At 45.5% G+C, this 11,812-nt stretch overlaps 1 pseudogene; it reads right to left on the bottom strand.

Annotated features, from left to right (window-relative positions):
• Positions 1-6,254: 6,254 nt before the first annotated feature.
• On the bottom strand, positions 6,255-11,567 carry LOC126474782 (histone-lysine N-methyltransferase SETMAR-like; annotated as a pseudogene).
• Positions 11,568-11,812: the final 245 nt, after the last annotated feature.

The raw sequence follows: 11,812 nt of genomic DNA, 5'->3' as shown, positions 1-11,812 counted from the left end.
TTGTTGCGAAGGGCACGAGAGGACATTTTAATTTCCACTGTCTATACTTTTACAAATAAATGATATCCATGACTGCTGCAGGGATGGAATGTTTGTGGCTATATGAACACTTTGAGTACTGAGCATTGTGGAACTGCACCATGAATCAGGCCCAGGAGGGCAATGGTGGCGTATTGGTTTTTCATCAGTGTCTGTGGAAGAAGGGAGCCCATACTGCCTGCTTCATTTTCAACAAATCCTCAGTATTATTTCTAATGGCCATCCCTTAATACTGCTGTAGTTTATCAATCATTTTGTTTGTCAGCCTGCCTCTTATTGTTTTATCATCGGAAAGTTTCTTGTCTTTCAAACTTTGTTTCAACTTCCTCAACCAGGTGCCCATCCTCTTCTGGACATGACCAACACATGCCAGTTTTCTGATAATCTTCTCACCATAAGGCTGAGCAGCTGCTACACTGTTAGCCCGCATCTCGTGGTCGTGAGGTAGCGTTCTCGCTTCCCACACCCGGGTTCCCGGGTTCGATTCCCGGCGGGGTCAGGGATTTTCTCTCCCTCGTGATGGCTGGGTGTTGTGTGCTGTCCTTAGGTTATTTAGGTTTAATTAGTTCTAAGTTCTAGGCGACTGATGACCTCAGCAGTTGAGTCGCATAGTGCTCAGAGCAATTTTTTTTTTTTTTTTTTTTTTTTTTTTGCTACACTGTTATATGCTTTTGAGTCTCCATCACCTAAGAGCTTAGTGTAACACACTCCCCTTTCGTCCACAGATCGACTAAAAATTTCAATAGCTGCAGAGGCCTCCATACGACCACTTGTTCCTTCACAATTTCTGTCACAGATATGCCCTTCTTCTTATAATAATGTCTGGTTAAAATCTGGAAATCTATTACCTTTCCAGTATCCACACTGGTCACCGTAGCAACAGAATTCTTAGAACTGCAGCCACCCTTTTGCCAAGTGCCATCAAAAGTTACTGGTATGTTAGTCATACCATAATTTATTTCAACAGCTTCGTTTGCAGCACACTTCATTCACTCACATGCAACAGATTCCACAGCAGCTCCAATAAATCCTGCATGTCAATTTTACAAGGTGAACATTGCACATTCATCACGGTACACATTGTTTCAGCTATAGTGTGTCCTTTGCCAATAGCTCTCAATCCATAAACCCAACTAATATTTACTTCAAAATAAAAATCTTTACACCTATCAGAATTCCAAAATGAATGAGTATATTCAAAACTGGCACAATTAATGATAAGATTCCTGGCTAGTCCATTTGTTACCTCACTGTGTTCATGTAAACTAACTGGCCCTCTACATATTATACAACACCCACATTCACCTAACACCCTTGGGTTAGAAGGTGCAAATGTATCAGAATATAAGGTAACTTACCATTTACACCACTTTCCTTTTGAGAAACGTGTGTATCACTACGTTTTATTTCAATCTTCGAAGCACTAATGGCTGTTTCTCTAGATACTGACGAGTTTGCCTGTATTTCATTGTCTCTAACTTCACACGCCACATGTTGGAGACAGTGTTTCACTTTATTCTGAAATCTCTTACTATGAGGCCCACGTTTTTTTTTTTTTTTAAAGCACTTCGTTTTGGCGTCGTACTTTACTCGTTGAGAGATTTATCACTCTATTCGACACTTTTCTTAGCAAAAACGTTCGCACTTCGACATGCAATGCCTGTTTATACTATGGAGCGACACGATACAGTTTTTGACAATACAAACACGTAATTTAATCTTTATAACACACCAGTTCACAGCCGTCTATGTACAAAATTACCGATTTTATTAGATCTTGAAGTATGCACAGAAAAATTTTAACATTTCCAACCGGTGTAGATTATATTTAATAAAATAAAATACCTCCCATGTGAGTTTATAAGTGATATATACACCATTTTATTCGGAAAATAGCAAATTTATTAATCAAAATATCCACGGGTGTACTGTCGGTCTACAGTTTCCAACGGGCACAGTATTTCGGCGATCATACATGTCGCCATCATAAGGTGAACTGACGGACTGAGCCTCTGTGAACGTGCCGGCACGGAGATCCGTACGCTATGGCTGCTCAGAGGGAAATGGGTTCGGTCGCGGTGGCGGCCGATTTAAATACCCTCCGCCCGCGGCGCACTCCCTCCGCTGTCCGCGCCCCGCGCCACGGTCGCGCGGTGGAACAGATTGCGACGGCGTCTGAGATGACGTAGGAGTGATGGCTCTGTCCGCCGTGGTCGCCACAACTATACGTTTGCTCGATTTATTCTTCATTAACCCAATCGCTGGTTCCCAAGCCTTGCTAAGATTATAGCCACAGTCACGGTTTATGAGGTCGTCATTGGTGCGAATTTCGATGGCCTCTCTAACAACGCTGTCCCAGTATCTCGACGTCTGTACCAGAATCCTCGTGCGCTCATACTCCATAGCGTGATTTTCCGACAAACAATGTTCACCGACCGCCCACTTGCTCGGATACATCAGTCGAGTGTGCCTCTGGTGTTCACGGCATCGATCCTCGACGGTACGCATCGTCTGACCAATATACGACTTGCCACATTGACACGGAATCTGGTACACGCCAGCCTTCCTCAAACCGAGGTCATCTTTGGCGCTCCGCACCAGTGCACGAGTTTTATTCGGAGGACAAAACACACCTCCGACCCGGTGTTTCTTCAAAATTTGGGCGATTTTCCCCGAGAGTGCGCCTGTATATGGAATAAACGCAGTGCCTACCTCCTCCCTCATCATTTCATCCATCTCCACAGGTTGTGCTGCAGTGGTTGGGCGGAGAGCACGTTGAATCTGCCACTCTGAGTACCCATTTTTTCAAAATACAGTTCTCAGATGTTCCAATTCCTGGGGTACACTCTCTGCGTCAGAGATAGTACGCGCCCTATGTACTAGAGTTAAGTACCCCATCCTCTGTGAAGGGTGGTGGCAGCTGTCTGCGTGCAAATACAAATCATTGTGCTTTGTCTTCCGATACACCCAATGACCTAGGGTGCCGTCAGCCCTTCTCTTGACCAAGACGTCAAGGAAAGGTAATTTACCCTCCGTTTCAGTCTCCATAGTGAATTTGATGTTGGGGTGTATTGAGTTTAGATGTGTAAGGAAGGATTTTATGCATATCATGTGGCCAGATGACGAACGTGTCGTCCACGTAACGGAAAAAGCAAGTAGATTTCCATTCGGATGACGACAGGGCTTCCTCAACGAAGTTCTCCATGCACAAATTCGCTACCACCGGTGAGAGTGGGCTACCCATGGCGACTCCCTCCATTAAAAAGAAAATACATGGAAGTCAAGACATGCCTAAAAAGTTCAGTGGTCTTGTCGTCAAACTTCTGACTAATCAATTCTAGTGACTCTCGCAGGGGTACCCCCGTAAACAAGGAAACGACGTCAAAACTCATCCAATCTGAAGCTATCAAGGCGTTTAACAAAATCCACGGAATTACGGATGTGATGAGGGCATTTACCCACATAAGGACTTAATATTCCCGTCAGGTATTTGGCCAACAAATATGTAGATGCCCTGATGTTGCTGACAATGGGGCGTAATGGTACCCCCTCTCTGTGAACCTCCGGGAGTCCATATAGTCTAGGCCGTACCGGACCTTGGGGTAACAATTTCTTAGCGTCACCCTCCGGTAAATCTGCGTCCTTGAGAAGCGACCTCGTCTTGTTCTCCACCTTCTTTGTAGGGTCAACGCTGATCTTCCGGTAGGAATCGTCATTTAGCAGGTTCTGCATCTTATCAGTGTAGAGGGCGGCCATTCGTGATCTGAGGGAGCGCTCTGAAATTGTTGTCTTACCGGCTGACAAAGGCAATGCTACAGTTGTTGTCTCCCATAAGGACTACACTGATAAGATGCAGGGCCTGCTATGAGTTAAATCCTGAATCCTTCCTGGTCGTGGTGACAAAGTTTTATGAATTTATTTGTGAAAGTATAGACAGTGGAAATTAAAATGTCCTGTGGTGCCTCTTCTGCTCCAAGTCGGCCCGTTTGCCGTCCTACCCACTTAATGCAGTGGTTTCCATTGCATTTGATCATTGCTGATTTTCCCTCTTTTAGGGGCAGTTTCCCAAGCCAAGAGGATGCCCTGAACCTCTGTCTGCTCCTCAGCCGTCTTTGTCGAGGCCGATGCCAGAACGAGGATGACTTCTAATGCCGGAAGTCTTCGGCCGCCAGTACTGATGACTTTTATTAAAAATTTAAGCAGTGGCGAAGCTCGAACCGCCGGCCGCGGTGGCCGTGCGGTTCTAGGCGCTCCAGTCCGGAGCCGCGTTGTTGCTACGGTCGCAGGTTCGAATCCTGCCTTGGGCGTGGGTGTATGTGATGTCCTTAGGTTAGTTAGGTTTAAGTAGTTCTAAGTTCTAGGGGACTGATAACCACAGCAGTTGAGTCCTATAGTGCTCAGAGCCATTTGAACCATTTGAAGCTCGAACCCAGGACCTAGGGCGTTATTATTACTAATCAAAGATACTATCCTCTTTTCTCCCTTCTTTTTCATTTCGTTCGTTATTGTTTGTTGCCTTTGTTCGAGGCGAACGTCACATGACACGCGTTGAAGTCCATCGTTCATCGTTTCACCCAGTTTTTTATTACAGAGGGCAGGCTTCAGACGCGATGAGCTACCGCGCCGGCTAGCCCTCAGACCCCGGATGGACTGAAATAGTGAAACACTAACAATATGAAAAGAGAGGATGAAGTGAGGTTTGCCCCATTCTCGCTGCCAGCACTCTGAGGCCACAGGCCGCACCAACAACATGTGATGCGAGCACTACTGGCGAGTAATTACCTCCGGCCGGTGTGGCCGAGCGGTTCTAGGCGCTTCAGTCTGGAACCGCGCGACCACTACGGTTTAAGTAGTTCTAAGTTCTAGGGGACTGATGACCTCAGCTGGTAAGTTCCATAGTGCTCAGAGCCATTTGAACCATTTTTTTTTTTTTTTGAGTAATTGCCGCCGAGTGGCCTGCGTCCGGTAGGAGGAAAACGGGAGCCCATGCCTCATTCGCCGGTGACCACAAGTCATAGAAAACAATGCAAGAAGCAACAGACAACAGCCCATCCCCGCTCCCTAGCAACATGCCGTAATAAAGTTGCCGCACCTTCCGTTTCTAATGACAGGTCAGAACAATGTAATATTAAAATTATTACGAAACGTCATTCTCAGTCAACAGCAGTGATAACATATAAGCGACTCCAAACAGCGAATGCTTGTCAGTAGGCCCAGAAGAAGACCACTGTAACCGTGGCCAAAACGTTGGTTTCTGCAGGTTAGTTTTTTACATAGTGCCGCGGCACGATATTCAATACTTTCGTGTCAAAACACGAGAGTTTTATCATAATTAAAAAATACAGCAGAATCGGAAATTGTAGCCGTGTCCACGGAATAACAAAAAAATGGTTCAAATGGCTCTGAGCACTATTGCACTTAACTTCTAAGATCAAAAGTCCCCTAGAACTTAGAACTATTTAAACCTAACTAACCTAAGGACATCATACACATCCATGCCCGAGGCAGGATTCGGACCTGCGACCGTAGGGGTCACGCTTCAGACTGTGGCGCCTAGAACCGCTCGGCCACCCTGGCCGGCAGGATTTGACACATTTGTTGTAAGAACACTGAGTAGTGTAGAAAAGAAGAATGACGGAAAAACAGGGATCATAAGGAAGAGCTGAACTGAGGTGGAAATAACAGATACAGGCTACTTATAGTTAGGAAAAGTATTGGAAATTACCATACCAGTTATTAATTACGTAAACACTGATAACAGGGATTGAAAGAATGAGTAACTCAAATCTAAAATCTTGTCCTTCGACTCTATAATACGAGACGACGCCATATCTGCGGCACTGGAATATGTTAGTCGGGTTAAGTGAATATAAAGAGAAATACGAAAATTAAACATTTAAGTGACTGTGGAGGAACTGAGAGAAAACTGTTCATGAAGGTATTCTTGGAAAAGAGCAGGTCAGATGTTCTGTATTTTGGTAAAAGAAAGATTCATTTCATTGTACCAAACGCCAGTTGGAATTTTGACTTCATTACGAAGTACCTTGACTTCACATTACTTCAGTAAGGAGAAAGGCATTGTGTATGAGAATACAACATCGAAATATTAGTAAATAAATATATTCGAAATTACCAAAGCCTTACAGTTGGCAAAATAAGTTGCGAGAAATGCGCAAAAAAAGAAAAAAAAGAGTTAAGATTTTAAAGTCTCCACTTCATTTAAAGTATTTTTGTTGCTTTTTCTGAAATGAAGAAACAGTTCATGTTTACATTTCTGACCAAAGTATCTAAAACAAACGATGTAGTAAAATGAGCTTTGAGGCTGCTGTGAAGACCGTTCTGGTTCAAAGCGCAATTCTGTTATTATTTGCTTTTTTTTTTAATTGTGTGGGTAGAAACCGCACAGATGTTACATTGGTAGTGTCAGACTTCCGCACGATACGGCAATTATTCCATATAGAAATGCATTTACAGACTGATATTTCAGATTAAACTAAGTCACATCCTATCCATAACAAAAATGCAACAGTGTTTCGGTTGTAGCATTGTCGATTTGTATGCTTAGTCACCATTAACCACTTGCACTATTGCATCACTTCTAATCTATAGAAGAGTTTAATAGGACACTACCTCACCTTTAGTTACAAAAAAACAGTTTGCTATTACTGTCCGACATTTGACAAGAAGATTTCACGTCACAAATACGGCTCCCAGAATACGGCCTACAGTAGTCGACGCAAATCTCTATGACTGTTAGCCATTTGAGTTGGCTGGCTCTGAGTACTATGGGACTTAACATCTGTGGTCATCAGTCCCCTAGAACTTAGAACTACTTAAACCTAACTAACCTAAGGACACCACACACATCCATGCCCGAGGCCGGATTCGAACCTGCGACCGTAGCAGTCGCTCGGTTCCGGACTGAGCGCCTACAACCGCTAGACCACCGCGGCCGGCAGCCATTTGAGTGATTTGTTAGCGGTAGGCAACTCGTTAGCGGGAATTGCGGTCAGACAATCAACATTCCGCTGAAGTCGTGTGCGACAGAGGCTGAGGGGTGGGGAACGGGGAGGTGTGGGCATTGCACGTGGCGGCCGCCGGCTCTTTTTAATTAATGGAACGCCAAATTCTGGCCACGGGACTGTCAGATTTGGAAGGCGTATGGAGAACGCCTGCGAATAATGCAGCGCCATCACACTTTACTTCGTAGATCGATGTGGACATACTGCAACAAGGCTTCATCTCTGTCCGTGGAAGACTAGGTTCATCCCATGTTCGATCAACGTTTTCAATTTCTTACACAGGATTAACAAACGCGGAAATATTGTGACTAATACACAAACAGCAACAACAAAAGAAGAAAAGCTGCATACTTAGGATATATTACGGAAGATCAATCATGTACTTCTGCGGTTGATAACGGAGGGCATGATCGAGGGTAAAAGAAGAGCGACAAATAATATTTTAGTTAGAAAACGGAAAGCAGTGAACGGGATTACCAAGTGCCGGTCAGCCTTAAGGGGCAATCAAATGATAACCGAACACGTATCTCAACGGGATCATGATATGGTTCCATTCAAAAGTGGAAATGGAAATGAGCGTTTGGCGTCATTGGCCTGGAGGCCCCTCGCGGGGCAGGTCCAGCCGCCTTGACGCAGGTCTTATTACAGTCGACGCCACATTCGGCGACCTGCGCGCCAGAGGGGGATGAAATGATGATGGAGACAGCACAACACGCAGTCCCTGAGCGGAGAAAATCCCCAACTCACCCGGGAATCGAACCCGTGCCCGTAGGACGGCAATCCGTCACGCTGACCACTCAGCTATCGGGTCGGACATTCAAAAGTAACCACCACACAAGTTCAGACGTTTATCCTGCCGGAAGACGGGACCATCCATTCCTGTTTCGTAGAGCGCGGCCGGCCGCTGACCGATCCACAACCGCACACGCTCTTGTACTTCCTTGTCCGATAGAAACCGACGTCCACGCATGTCTTCCATCAGATCGCCGAATATGTAAAAACCACACGCTGAAGGATCCCGGCTGTGCGGAGGATGCTGCAGTGTTGTGTAAGTACAGGAGGAAGTAACTACAGAGCGAGTCGTATAAGATACAATAAATCGTATAACAAATAATCCACTTCAGTATCGCAAATAGTTCAAGTTAGGAAGTTTGGCATAGTACGCAAAGAGTCATCTATCTTTGTCATTACTAAGAAGCTCAGCAGACCATACATTCATCTCCCACTTGAAAGAGCACAATGGTCGCTTTGGGGCGCTATAGATGCTGTGGAACTGGCAATGTGACCCTAAACCGTTGACATAAGATTTGGCAGTGACGGGCGAGTATGTGTCAGTCGATTGTATAGAAACAGGACAAAAAGCAGAAATCGTGTTTGGACGTGTCCATTGCCGCAATATACATTGTGTTGTCCAGTGCGTTACCAGGGCAAATCGGGAATTCTTTGCTCTATTTTTTACTAGCCGAAGTTAGGTACATACAGCTAACGACAAACATACGTCCTTTTCTACGTGCCTTACGCTATTTTTCCACATAGTTTCCACCCCGTTTCACATGCTCATCCCATTGCAGCACTAAATTTGAGATACCCCTGCGGTAGAATTCGTCCAACTGACTATGGAACCACCGTTGGACTGCTGTCCTGCCAGGAATTCCTTGAACGATCCAAAAGCGTGGAAATCATTAGGGATCAGGTCTGGTCTCTATGCAGGGTAGTCCAGAATCTCGTGGATAAATGTCATAATATTTTCGGCAGTTCTTACTGCCACGTGTGGTCTCGCATTGTCGAGGAGCAGAATCACGTTATCCACACCGAGAATGCCGGCCGATGGTGGCCGAGCGGTTCTAGGCGCGTTCAGTCTGGAACCGCGTGACCGCTACGGTCGCAGGTTCGAATCTTGCCTGGGACATGGATGTGTGTGATGTCCTTAGGTTAGTTAGGTTTAAGTAGTTCTAGGGGACTGATGACCTGAGATGTTAAGACCCATAGTGCTCAGAGCAATTTTGAGCCACACCGAGAATCCCTCTGTGCCTTCGCTTGATGGCAACCCTCAAACGTGACAGCGCGGAACAGTAACTGTCGGCATTCCTGGTTGCGCCTTGTGGCATGAAATCCAGCAGGAGTGATCCATGGCTGTCCCAGAAGCCCGTTAACATCACTTTCCTATCAGATGGCGTTGAGCAGAATATTTTTGTCACAGGCGAACCCGAATGTTTCTACACCAAGCTCTGCTGCTTGCATTCCGACATGCCGGCCGCTGTGGCCGAGCGGTTACAAGCGCTTCAGTCTGGAACCACGCGGCTGCTACAGTCGCAGGTTCGAATCCCGCCTCGGTCATGGTTGTGTATGATGTCCTTAGGTTAGTCAGGTTTAAGTAGTTCTAAGTCTAGGGGACTGATGACCTCAGATTTTAAGTCCCATAGTGCTTAGAGCCATTTGAACCATCTTTTTGATTAGACTGTGAAATGCAAAAAATGGCTCTGAGCACTATGGAACTTAACTGCTGAGGTCATCAGTCCCCTAGAACTTAGAACTACTTAAACCTACTTAACCTAAGGACATCACACACACCCATGCCCGAGGCGGGATTCGAACCTGTGACCGTAGCGGTCACGCGGTTCCAGACCGAAGCGCCTAGAACCGCACGGCCACACAGGCCGGCTGTGTGAAATGCAGTAGCCACGTTTCATCTCCAGTAAGAATGCGGTCCAGGAAACATTTACGAGGTGCGACAAATAAGTAATGAGACTGATTTTCTTTGCAAGATGTGGCAACCGTACAGGCTTGCGTGGGCACATTATCTTTGACCTTGGTCAATAAGCTGCTTCTAGTCCAAACAGCACATCTATGCAACTGCTCAGTAGTGAGTTGTTCTGTAAAAAGTTAACACGTGTTTATATCTCTCGTCACGGAAATGGAACCGCATAATATTGCGCAACGGTATGCCATTTCTTTTTGCGTTAAATTTGGTGGAAACACGACGACATCTTACAGTAAGCTTCAGAAGGCTTTTGTAGAGGAGGTTATGTTAACAGCTCAAGTTTTTCGTTGGCATAAAATGTTTAGTGAAGGCAGAACAAATGTTGAAGCTGAAGAACCCAGTGGACGACCATCAACCTCACGGACGGATCTAAACTTGGCCAGGGTGCGTGAACTCGTACGATGTGATCGAAGATTATCCGTGAAAATGATTGCAGAAGGACTGAACGTCAATCGAGAAACTGTTCGTCTAATAATAACTGAAGATCTTGGTATGAGAAAGATTTGTGCAAAAATGGTCCCCGAAAATCTCACACCACAGCAGCGAGAAACACGGAAAAATGTGGCAGCCGATCTGTTAGAGCAAACGGAAATAAATCCGGAATTGTCGAGCCGTGTTATCACCGGTGATGAAAGTTGGTTTTTTCAGTGCGATCCAGAGACAAAACGCCAAAGTTCACAATGGTGCTCATAGGGATCACCCAGACAGAAAAAAAAACTCGCATGTCAAAGTCAAAAGTGAAATGCATGCTTGTGCGCTTCTTCGATTCTATTGGAATTGTTCGTAAAGAGTGGATACCGCCTGGACAAACAGTTAACCCATATTACTACAAAGAAATTTTAGAAAGACTTCGTAGAAGAGTTCTTCGTGTCCGTGCCAATATTGCTGATAACTGGATTCTGCATCACGATAATGCGCTATCCCACACTGCTCTGTCATTTCAGCAATTTTTAACCTCAAAACAAATTTCAGTACTACCACAGCCACCTTATTCACCAGATATCGCTCCATGCGACTTTTTTCTATTTCCAAGAGTCAAAACGGCGTCAAGGGATACCATTTTGAAACAGCACAAGATATCCAAAAAGCTATGACGATGGTCTTGGAGGATATTACAGACGATGAGGTCCAGAAATGTTACTATCAATGGCAGAAGCACTGGAAAAAGTGTGTGCAGTCAGAAAGGAACTACTTTGAAGGAGACAACACTAAACTTGACTAAAGCGGTGAGCAACATTTTTTTCCAGTCTCATTATTTCACTGTCGCACGTCGTACCCTCCTTGGAGTACCGTCCCAGATGACTCAGTGAAGACATCATTCGCTTGCCTTTCATTGCGTCATCCAATTATTTAGACATCCACTGACATGAAACCTTTCGGCACCCTAAAGATGCGTGAATGGTGTCATAATCATACGATAAGCCAAGCTCCCGGGAAATGGCCGTGATGTCGAGACACCGATCTACCTTCACCATTGCATCCACGCGGAAAATGTCTTCAGTCAGCGACGAACGCGGTCTCCCCGACCGGTCATTGTCATGCAAGACTTCACGGCCTTTGTCGAACTTGCAACCCCACCACCTTACAGTTCTCAAAGCGAGGCAGTTTTCCCTATGTGTGGGCTGCGTTTCCCTGTAGATCGCCATGGGCGATCGTCCCTTGCTCCATAGATAACGAATCACAATTCGTTGCTCTAACGCCCTGGAATGTGAAGCACAACCTCCATCTTTAACAACTGACAGCATCACCTTGCTGTGTGGTTACCGTCAAATAAGGCCAATACGAACCAATAAAGGCCCAACGGATATGTTAACTTCGCATCTGCATTCGTAACTTGGCCAAAAAAAATTCGGGCGAAGGCTTTCTGATCTCCCTTTGTAGTATATCTACGTGGACTGACTTAAGTGTCTGCAGGGAACGATATCCCACTCGCATTCAAGCAACACAGTGTAGGATTCTGACCGACCAGAGACGAGAGCCAGGCCTCGTC

The sequence above is a fragment of the Schistocerca serialis genome, chromosome 4, assembly GCF_023864345.2.
Source record: "Schistocerca serialis cubense isolate TAMUIC-IGC-003099 chromosome 4, iqSchSeri2.2, whole genome shotgun sequence".
In the NCBI taxonomy this organism is placed as follows: domain Eukaryota; kingdom Metazoa; phylum Arthropoda; class Insecta; order Orthoptera; family Acrididae; genus Schistocerca; species Schistocerca serialis.
Note: the sequence above shows the minus strand (reverse complement) of the source record. Positions and strands in the feature narration are given on the sequence as shown.